Below are 12,227 nucleotides of genomic sequence, written 5' to 3'. Positions count from 1 at the left end.
TTACGCAGCTGCCCACCAAAAGGTCGCTGGCCAACTCTGGTACAATTGCTTTGCTTCAGTAGTCAAGTTAATATCCTCTCACCCAAACAAATATGTGAGTCACTGTGCGGATGTCCACAGATAAAGCCAATATATTGTCAAAAGGACCCCAGGTCAAACCCCCTCCAGTGACTTGTAACATTTCAGCTAATGGATTAGGCAAAATGAGAGCAGATGCAGCTGTCATGCCAGGCTGCCTGTCTGTGACACGGACCCGGCTTACTGTACTTACATGGAGCCATATTTCATATGGCTGGCATAGCTCTGCAGGGGACAAAGGCAAGTTGCATATGTCAAATCACCTCCTTTATAGTTCATCCAAAAATGAGAATTCTGTCATTATTTTGCTTATGCTTATCTTGTTCGAACCTACACAATGTAATTTTTTTTCGGTGAAAATCTGCATGCAGCTCTTTTCCATTCAATGACAGTTCGGCTCCAAATACGACACCCAAAACTAACATGAAAGTGAGCTGTGAATGAGCCAGTGAGTTAAACCAAAGAACCGAATTGTATATATATATTATTCTTTGAAAGTTCTTTTTAATGAACTCTCCAACTCAAAGAATTCTTCAAAAATTATTTTTACATGAAGAAAAAAAAGGGGGTTGGAACAGCATGAGGAAGAGCAAATAATGGCTGTTGGATGAACTATTCCTTTACAGTTCAATGTCACAGGAAAATAAATAAATCAAGAAATGAACTGTAGCCAATATTACAAGTGAAGAAACTGGAAAACACAAGAGCGGACACGAGAAAAAGAGTATAAACAAAATTTTAGTTTAGTCTGGTGTCAGATCAGAGAAGACATTTCATATTTTATGAGCTGCGTTCTCCAGATTCACCAAAACCTCACGTAAAAACTCCATACATGGCCTCCACAGGAAAACACACTTTATCACAGCACGTATGCAACACTGAATATTTTTAGTTCAACAACTTGCCACACTTGCATAATATATCATGGAGAGGAACCTCAGTGTGTGTGTGTGTGTGTGTGTGTGTGTGTGTGTGTGTGTGTGTGTGCGGGGGTCAGTGGGAGAGAAACTGACAAGTGTGAGACAGTAAAAGTGTTTTCACACATTCGACACCCACTCAAATAAACAGAGAATAAGCAATCTTCCACCCTGAAGAGATCATGCTAGCCACAACTGTCCTCGCCTCTTAGCACAGGCAACACCTCCACATGCTTCCTAATATCTGGCCCTGTAAGGGCCTCTGTCAAACCACAGTCTAGATTAAAAATACAGGAAAAGCTCACTCTGGCAAAGTAAACACTTAAACCGTGTGCTAATGAAAAGGGTTATTTATGGACAGGGCACAGCTAGGATGGATGTTGGCACACTAGCCTAGCATTTGAGGTTTAGTTTCTCAGCAGGGCATTGAGAAAAGAGGTGTATGAAGTCATTTATTCTCAGAAGATCATCTCTCTTAAAGAAAGAATTAAAAAGTTACAAGTACAGTAATCTAAAAGCGTGGGATGTAAAGTAGTGGAAATGCTAGAAAGCTGGTGTGTATAAGCTAATCTGAGGGTCGTTAGTGTAAAAGTTTACCCAACAGGAAGAAAGGAGAGGTATGTAAGGCCTTTACACATGTGACCAGAACTAATGAGAAGTCCCGGGTGGGCTTTCTTTTAATACACACACACACACACACACACACTGCTGGTCATGGTTTCTAAAGGCAACATGATTTTAATATACAATTCTATCGAGGGAAATCTGGGATAGTGAATTAGCTAATTCTACATTTTCCTATGCAAAACCCTTGGGTATTTTGTTTCGAGTTGCTATGTGATTACTAGGGTGTTTTGAGTGGTTACTGGGGTGTTCAATATGATGACTTGCAAGGTTTTCTGTCTCTAATCCTGATCTAACCATAAGTATGAGCAATAGTAATACACAACTTATTAACTTTTATCCCACTTGCATTCATTTCAATAACATGCAAATTGTCGTGAGTTAAAGGGTTCAGGAGGTGCTCCGTCCTGGTATACAGTGGGTCGAACTGACCTGAACTACAACAATCAAAAGAGCAGGCCAATTTCAAATCTCTTTGCAAGCTTTCATCTGTTTGCCAGACTTATTATTAGTGAGCATCTGATCTTCTAACCAATCCTCATGTTACTCGCTGTATGTCCAACAGCTTTGAGAAAACGGACCTCTCCGTGGCAGCACGGGCATAACATTAGAATCCAGAAAGATTTATCATGTTCTTTCATTTTTTTTGTACCTCGAGGCTTTTTCCACATTCCCACACATCCTTTGTAAACAAACACTAAATACGATTTTTCTACTTCCCATTTTCCAGTTATGCATAACCTTCTGTGTGGGCTTGGAAAGCATTACTCGGGTTAAGAAAACAATGAAAGAAGACCAGGGACCAAAAATGTTAAAAATGTAATAAAATAAACAAGAACGTCTGATTATTTAGGCCTAGGTTTTACACATCACTTACCGATGAATTTCCATAATTTTTATATTTGAGATGAAAAAAATATTTACAAAAAGGTCTAATTTGTTAACATTAGTTGTTCATTGTTAGTTCATGTTAACAACTAATGTTAAAAAAAAAAAATGAAACCTTATTGTAAAGTGTTACCATGAACATAACTAGTAAAATTCATATTCACTGACTTGTAGATTTCATTCATTTCTAATACTTTTCCTTGCCTGGAAACCACAATTTTAAATTCCCTATGTCAATGTTTTATGATCCCTGTTATTTGTATGGAAACACAAGCTTGTGTTTGTAACATCATCTAGTTCAAATAGATCTACTTTCACAAACAAAACTGACCCAAGTTACCATTGATATACATGTACAAACTGAATTAGAATAAAAATGTCTTTTGATGCATTTCAAATTCCATTGCATAATCTAAACTCAGTCTAGTTGAAAATATTATATTATCACAACATTGTACAACAAATATGGGGTTGTTTTGTGTTTCTTGGCTGAAGCATGAAACGGTGTCGATGTACCAGATCACTAAAATGTCTGGTTCAGTGCCTTATGGTTAAAAGTCATCTGAAGCCCTCCTGCCACAACGAAACAGATTCATGACCTCCTAAAATACATGCTCATTAAAAACTCTGGTACCTCACACCTTCCTCTCTGAACACCATTTAACCAAGCATTAAAAAAAGCTAAAGCAACACACCAAAAACTAGAATGCAGTGCACAATACGATCTTTCAGTTTTCACTCAGTGACACATATAAGTTGCTGACACGTACTGATCGAATCGGCTGACAGAATCAATATCACAGACCACAAGTTTAAATTACGAGACCAGTGTTTTAGGCGAAGCATTTGCACGAGAGGGCCGACCCTTCAGGATCTATGTCTGCTACCACCTGTTAACCCTGGCCAACACCCTCCAGACCAGTGGTTTCACGCTACAACCATCCCGTTCTGCTCCACACCACACTCCCATGGAACATGAGGTGAGGGGTTAATCTGATATTGTGCTGACGGAAACTACAAAGCAGCGAGCAGATGGCCATCTTTGAGCAAGGTTTCTGCTAAAATCACGAAAGCCAGAGATGGAAACGGGAGAAGCATTTTTTTTTACTTAAGCTGCAACATTTTTGGCTCGACGTTCACATCTTTGTGCAGATAATGAAGAGATAGAACAGCGCAAATGCACATGTGGGGTAAACTGAACCTTGAAGTGTTCCTCTATGGGTGGGTGTGGAAAAACCAATAAGGGATGGATCAAATGAATGAGATATTATTGAATAATATGCTGACTTTTATCATTTGGACCTGAAAAAAAAATTGCACTTAAGTTTACTTTGTTGGCCAAACACAGATAAAGATGAAGTTTTTACAGAGTAAGAAAAGTGCAATGAACAGCCAGCGAAAGTCCATCACAGTCGTTCCCACCATGTATCCCTCTGTGAGATCCGGCAACTGTGGGAGTTTTTGAACTTCCTCATTTTTTCCTAAGAGTGGGTTGGGGGGGGGGGGGGGGGGGGGGGGGGGGGGTATGGCCACACATTAAATATGTACATGGACAGTTAGACTCTTGCTACAGCAGGTTTTTCTGAAGTCAAGCTATAGCCTAGATTACAACCAAGCTACAATCACATCTAAATGTTTTTTTTTTACAGTAAAATGCTACAGTAAAAACCTGTAAATTGGTTAACTGTAAGTTACCTAACCATATGAAAAACATTTTACTATATGTAATTTTACTGTAAAATACTGTCAAATGTAGATTTTTCTATGTAACAGCTTTAAATTACTGTATAATTTACGGTAAAAAAACAGTAAAAGGATTACATATACATACGTATACATACACATATACATATATATATATATATATATACATATATATATATATATATATATATATATATATATATATATATATATATATGCTATCTATATATATATATATAATTTGCTTTGAACGCCGTCTATATATTGGTCATGTTTTATGGACAGGCTGCTTTAGATTTTTATTGTACCACTTGTATAATTATGGTGATTATCACTACATTTTAAGGTAAAAAGTAGATTTTGGTAACTCAAGTAGGTAAATTAACATTCATTAACCTTAAATTAAATTGCATCACTAAATATACAGTTGTAAGTTTGTTGTAAAATATAGAGGCACCAATATGCCAATCCCGTAATATCTGAAACACTGTCCATATTACACAATTTTTTTTACTGTGAATTTCTAGTAATTACAGGTGCCGTTATTTTACCATCAATTTAAGTTGATATATACATTTAAATGTAGATCTGTTAGTCTGACTTCACATAACCAGATTCGGGCCAGTTGCTTTAGCTACTATGTTAAGACTGTGTCTTAAAAACTAGTTCGTCCAACTAGCAGTTAATCAGTCTTACTTTTCCAATTCAAATTAGACCGATCTATCTTTTTATGTAACTTACTTTAAAAAAAGTTAGGACCAGTCTTAATGACAAATTTTTAAGACTAGTCTAAGCAGTTTATTCAACAGGCCCCAGACTGGTACAATTTCAGTCAGACAAACAGGCCTAACGTCGTCTAATTCCAACGGATTTATTGTCGTTATCGAATTGATGCAACCATTAACCTGTACAGAAGGAATTATAATAAATAAGTCTCTTGTGACTTATTTAAAATTCCCCAGTATAATCTAAACTCATTCCAATATGACAATATTCACAACACTTTAAAATAAATATGAGGCTGCTTTGTGTTTCTTGGCTGAAGCATGAACGGTGCAAATGTACCAGATCACTGAAATGTCAAGTTCAGTGCCTTATGGTTAAAAGGCATCTATAGCCCTCCTGCCACTATGAAACACACAGATGAAGAATGCACCACAAGGCAACAGATGCTGGGAGGCAGATTGATGACCTTCTAAAATACATGCTCATTAAAAACTCTTGTACTTCACACCTTCCTACAGCGGGTTTTTGTGTAGTTAAGCATAAACAGTTTCCATCTTTCTGGATATGGATGAAGCCCAGCTTGAATCGCATTCACCGACTTCACAAAAACCAGGGCTGCCTTTCCCAAAAGCACTGTGAGTTAAGTTGATCATAGAGACCATTGGTGGCAACGGCTCAATGATCTACTTAGGCTTACGATGCTTTTTTGAAATGCAGCCCAGATCGGTACGATTTCAGTCAGAATAAAGTGTTCACATGGCATTTTAAAAAAGACTGATTACTGCTTTAGTCTGACTGAAATCGAACTTTGAAAGTGCATGCAAACACATTTTGACAACTAGTCCAGCTGAGCACCGGAATGCAGTGGATCCATTTTCAAATGTGATCTGTTAGTATTAGTGAATAGACTACTTGCACTGAGCTTCGTGACGCACTTCCGTTTTGAGTATCCGTTTTACAACTCATTTATTTCCGGTTATGTATATTTTCCAATGTGCTGTAGTCACCTTGTTGACTAAAAGCCACCTAAAATGATTGTCCGCAAGAGGGTTTAAAAATCTGGACATTTTTAAATTAATTTAAGGCACATTCATTTATTCAACTATTTTAAAAGACTATAATAAGAGCACCCGCACACACAAGTAATCCTTATTATCAGTCAAATTCATTTAAACTGTAAACTAAAAATGTATGAAATATGATCAGTAGGAGAAAAAACAGTTAATGGGAAGACGAGCACTGGACTGCTGCAGGTTAGTGGGGAAATATATTCATTTATTATTCAAAATGTACAGAGGAGAAAATATATTTATAGGAACATTTTAGTAGATTCAAGATAATTCATGTTATCGCAGAGAACATGATTCATTGTCTTAATAAATTGAAAGCCATAAAACGTAGTAATAATGCGCTTTTACCGCTGGAATCCCCAGAGCAGTTGTGCAAGTAGTCCATTACTGTTAAAGTGCACTCAGTATGTTTTTCTTTACTGACACCTACTGGCCTGGGTGTATGAAGTTTTACTAACTGCTTTACATTGAAACTGTTTCGTCTTGTTCCCTTCCCTTACAAGCTTTGTAAAGTAGGCTACTGGCTGAAAGCTCTGTATAAAGTAAACATATTATTAGAAACAGTAATAGAAGTACTTGCAATTTAGTCAAATGCATGCTGGTCAGATTAACTCAAACATGGTAGGAAGGGATCGGCCTGATCCATGTTGAATCTTTATCTAGAAGGCCGATATGTCTATAATCTTCATATTATGTTAGTTTACATCCTTTTAATGATATTTCACATGTGCACCATTCATTACTTTAATTTTTTAATTTAGAAAAAAGAACTGAGTGCACCTTTAAGTGCAGCTGTTCATGACAGCAATTTCATTGGGATGATGATCTACAGGTCTCACAAAACCTGACCACCTTGTCATAAATATACTGTAGGCTAATCTGATACACCAGTGTAAACATAAACATTAAAACAACGATTATGAAACAAAACAACCTCTTTTCAACTGCAACCTCAGACTGAATGAGCGCCTCCATCTAAATAAAGCAACTACACATCAACATGACAATACAGACTTAGACTAGGCTACTGACAATTCTTGCTAATTCATGTAAAAATGTTCAGTTAGCATTATATATGATATATATATATATATATATATATATATATATATATATATATATATATATATATATAGGCCTAGCCATTTAAGCGCCGTTTTCACTTAAACGCTCATATATTAAGTGTTCTTATATGGAAAAAGACACAGACATATTCAGATATAAAAGCTGTTGCAAACTTTTGTGCCTCTGATATAATCTGCGTCTAAACATTTAATCAGCAGCAAAACACAGAAGTTAAAGTGCAATAATAGCCTAATTAAATCTAGCACGCAACAACAGAAAGTGTAAAATGCACAGCAGGTTTGAAATGTTGAAGTGTTATTATCTTCTTACCTGCATTTAAAACGATGAAATCTTCTTTGGAAGAAAAAAACGCGACGCTTCGCCTCCACCAACAGACTCGCAGTGATTTGAATCCCGATTAATCCGCACGAGCGAGGAGACTTTCAGTCTATAACTTCACCGGGAGCGCTTGTGCCCGACCCTGTAACGTTACACACACACGTGTGTGTGTGTGTGTTTGTCCCTCGCTGTCTGTCTCCACGCAATAAATGATTTCCTAAAAACTAATGAGTGAAATGAGTCCCAGTTTATTTTAGACGCTCAAACTCCGGGAAGCCCGTCTCTTGTCTATCATTCGCGGCTGTGCTCTGTGTGAATTCGGTGAGGAATAACGGGAGGTGAGCGTCAGTTCACAGTGGAGTTATTGTCCGCTAGTGCGACCCGGCGGCCGCTGATGGAAGAGGGCTGGGCTTCAGACATCGCCTAGTCCAAGTCCATACACGAGAGACACAAAAACAGCCGTGATTATTCATCTAAATGTTCTCTGAGAGTCTACACTTTTAAAAGTGCTGGTTGTTTGTTATACAATAACGATCAAACAAAGACTTGTGTGTTTATTAATATAACATTTAAACAGAAACATGTTTGTTTGTTAATATAACATTCTTAACAAAACATTTGTTTTTTGTTTTTAATATAACATTTAAACAAAAACATGTAGGCCTATATTTTTTTCTTTGTTAATATAACATTTAAACAAAAACATGTGTTTTTGTTTGTTAATATAACATTTAAACAAAAACGTGTTTGTTAGTTTGTTTGTTAATATAACATTTAAACAAAAACATGTAGGCCTATTTTTTCTTTGTTAATATATAATTTAAACAGAAACATGTTTGTTTGTTTGTTAATATAACATTCTAAACAAAACATATTTGTTTTGTTTTTTTTAAATATAACATTTAAACAAAAACATGTAGGCCTATATTTGTTTCTTTGTAAATATAACATTTAAACAAAAACATGTTTGTTTGTTAATATAACATTTAAACAAAAACATGTAGACCTATATTTTTTCTTTGTTAATATAACATTTAAACAAAAACATGTGTGTTTGTTTGTTAATATAACATTTAAACAAAACATATTTGTTTGTTAGTATAACATTTAAACAAAAACATGTAGGCCTATATTTGTTTCTTTGTAAATATAACATTTAAACAAAAACATCTAGACCTATATTTTTTCTTTGTTAATATAAAATTTAAACAAAAACATGTATGTTTGTTTGTTTGTTAATATAGCATTTAAACAAAACATGTTTGTTTGTTAATATAACATTTAAACAAAAACATGTAGGACTATGTTTGTTTCTTTTTTAATATATAATTTAAACAAAAACATGTTTGTTTGTTTGTTTGTTAATATCTATCTATCTATCTATCTATCTATCTATCTATCTATCTATCTATCTATCTATCTATCTATCTGTCATCTGTCTGTCATCTGTCTGTCTACTTGTTTATTTCACATTCACTTATATCAGCTCAAGTATAGATAAAGCATTGCCAATTTAGGTCTTCTTAACACTTACAATGTGAAATGGAAGCCTCATTCAGCTTTATAGAGGGGCTGACAGGGTCTTGTTGGATTGGATTGTTTCAATCCAAACAATGAAACTGAGTGGAAATGCCAAATAAAAAGTGTAGGAAACAAAACTGCAGAATATTTTAAATCAGTTGATTTATTTGGGAAATGTTATAAGCCAACCTCTGATTTAATTATCTATTATTTTAAATATTATACCTTTGCCTGTATTCGTATGTGTGGAACAGCCAGCGAGAAGAAGAGCCATGTTGAGTGTAATGGGCTCATGGTCACACAGATGGTGGGTGTGTTGAGTAGGTGTTTGTTTGAGTGGGTGTGTCTGTGCGGTGGGAGTTCACAGTGTGCCAAAGAAAGAACACACAAACACATTCATGAAAACACACCCAATCGTGCCACACCTCTCGCCCAGCATCACAGTCATGCAACCAATCCCTATTCACCTCACAGTGGGCATCACAAAAACACAACCAATCTCTTGTCACCTCTGTGCCTCATGGGCAGTCGTCTCCCCCACACCTTCAAAGTAAACCGACATCAAGGCCTCACTCTTTTCCACAAACACATCATGTTTATTTGACCATATCACACTGGTTTAATTGCTTTGAAAATAACTGTGTAATGGTGTATGTTTTGAATACGTGTGTTGCAGTTATGGACACTTTCTGAGTGCATTATCAGACGTGACAAAGAGACCTAAAGCCAAGATTGATTTCTACTTATATATTTACAATCCTCCCTAAAATGGCATTTACTTAGTAAGTGTTACCTTACTGAATTAGAAGGACAAACACTGTTCAAACGCCTAAAGATAAAAAAGAAAATAAAGAAATGAATCTCACCTAAAACTTGTAATGCTGCCTAAAACCAGAAGAGGCCACTGTTGGTCAAATATTCAATTTATCATAGGTCCTAATTAAACACAGCCGACTTTTAGACACTATTCAATTCTTTGTCTAAAAAGACCACATATATATTGTAGTATCACTATTTACTACATTGAATATTATGATTATGATTTTTTAAGCCCAAATAAGTTGATATTTTTCTCAATTTTGCCTCGGAAAAAAACATTTTACATTAATGGGGAATGCTGGTTTTACAATGGTTTCCATTTTTGATAACTTGCAACCTATATAAGTTATTATAATGGAATTTGACATTGATATATTTAAACAATTGTAATTACGTAGGCCTAATTAATATATATATATATATATACTACCGGTCAAAAGTTTTAGATCGGTAAGATTTTTAATGTTTTTAAAAGAAGTCTCTTCTGCTCACCAAGGCTGCAATTATTTGATTAAAAATACAAACAAAAACAGTCATATTGTGAAATATTATTACAATTTAAAACAGCTGTTTTCTATGTGAATATATAGTAAAGTGTAATTTATTCCTGTGATCAAAGCTGAATTCAGCATCATTACTCCAGTCTTCAGTGTCACATGATCCTTCAGAAATCATTCTAATATGATGATTTGATGCTCAAGAAACATTTCTGATTATTATCAATGTTGAAAACAGTTTTTTACATTTTTATTTCATGATGCTTTGATGAATAGAAAGTTCAAAAGAACAACATTTATCTGAAATGGAAAGCTTTTGTAACATTAAACACCCTTCAAAAGTTTGGGGTCAGTAAGAATTTTTATTTTATTTTGGGGGGAAAGAAATAAAATAAATCAATACTTTTATTCATGACATTCAAAGATGAGTTAAACTGATCAAAAGTTACAGTGAAGACATTTATAATGTTGGGAGACTTCTTTTAAAAACATAAAAAATCATACCGATCTAAAACTTTTGACCAGTAGTATATATATATATATATATATATATATATATATATATATATATATATATATATATATATGTATATATATGTATATTTTATATATATATTGAGTTTATATAAAATATAATTTTTATATATATACTTTTATAATTCTACAGTACATGAATAAGAGTCCATTTATCCAAAGTCGCTTTGGATAAAAGTTTCTGCTAAATGCATTAAATATGATTTTATATCCATAAACATTCATATTTACATTTAATGCATTTAGCAGACACTTTTATCCAAAGCGACTTTCAAAAGAGCCAACAATATTCATAACATAGAAATGCCAGGTTTTTAGATAACCAGATTAGGAAGCAAGCTAGAAAAGAGGAGAAATGCAGAAAAGTGAATGTGTGTGCGTATTTGTTTTATATGACATTGATAGTGGTGATATTATGAACATGTTTTTGCGTGTTTGAACGCTTGTGAAAGTTCTCTGCCTTGAAGAACTGACCTTTGACCTTCTGTGAGAGAGTCTATTTATTCCCCTGAAATCCAGTGTTTTCTTTCACACTGAAGCCAGAAGAAGAGGAATCTGCAAACACCACCTCTGTTTGATGTAACACCTGTATGTGGAAAACACATGTAGCTGAATCACCTCAGAATTGACCCATTGCTAAACCCTAATCCTTTCTGACAAACCCTACCTTGGCAAATGCTGTCTGACAACAATGGATCTTGTCAAATGTGTCTTCTTTTGTGTTCTGTTGTGAACGACATGAGCGTGAGTAAATGATAACAATTTTCAGTTTTCAAATGACCAATGAGCCAATTTTTGAGCAGCTTGAACTAATGTTTCCCAGAACCTCATGACTCTGACAAATAACAATGAGTCATATTATCTGAAGCAATGCCAACGTAGGCCTGTGTGGGACTGATGATGATCATCATCATCATGGCACACTTTACCCCTATGCCAGCAGTGAATGTCATCTCTTCATGTCTTGTCCTTTGCTCATTTGCTCTATGGTCATGCTGGATGTCATACATTAGTCTCAGCCTCAAACGTCACACAGTCCGCCCACAGTCTGATCCGTATTGCACACAAATCTGGAAAACACTTTTTTGATGTAATAAGTTTCGATCCGATTTCCTTTTTATCACTCTGTCTGGAAACAAAGTTGAGTTACAAAGTCGGAGTAATACAGCAGGTGCTTTTGAAGATGAAATAATGAAGATTAAAGTTTGCAAGGTTAGTGACATCAAATCTCTAAATGATAATCAACGTTTTATTTGAGACTGCCACAACATTATTATACGTTATAGTTTTTCCCACAGTGCTAAGGAATAAACAGCATGTATGATGGTCTCTTGCTGTCTAAGTGGGAGGTTCTTGACCAGACCTTATAACGTCAGGTCAAAGATCAGGCTACACAAGAGACAATACTGTTGAAAAGTTTGGGGTCCGTAAGATGTTCTTTAAAG

The 12,227-nt window shown here is 35.1% G+C and overlaps 2 protein-coding genes across 4 annotated transcripts in view; one reads left to right on the top strand and one right to left on the bottom strand.

Annotated features, from left to right (window-relative positions):
- Positions 1 to 7,748, bottom strand: part of plxnb1a (plexin b1a) — a 76,420-nt gene extending 68,672 nt beyond the window's left edge. For all 3 annotated transcript variants that reach the window (XM_084098412.1, XM_084098413.1, XM_084098414.1), the window contains exon 1: positions 7,403 to 7,748. The gene's annotated coding sequence lies outside the window, so the exon portion shown is untranslated. The remainder of the gene's footprint in view (positions 1 to 7,402) is intronic.
- The window catches only part of LOC311073164 (mitogen-activated protein kinase 12), a gene marked incomplete at its 5' end in the record, with an annotated part of 38,972 nt that overhangs the window by 18,315 nt on the left and 8,430 nt on the right, over positions 1 to 12,227 (top strand). The window lies entirely within an intron of this gene.

The sequence above is a fragment of the Abramis brama genome, assembly GCF_963993115.1.
Source record: "Abramis brama genome assembly, chromosome: 22".
In the NCBI taxonomy this organism is placed as follows: Eukaryota; Metazoa; Chordata; class Actinopteri; order Cypriniformes; family Leuciscidae; genus Abramis; species Abramis brama.
This window is presented reverse-complemented; position numbering and strand designations above follow the sequence as displayed.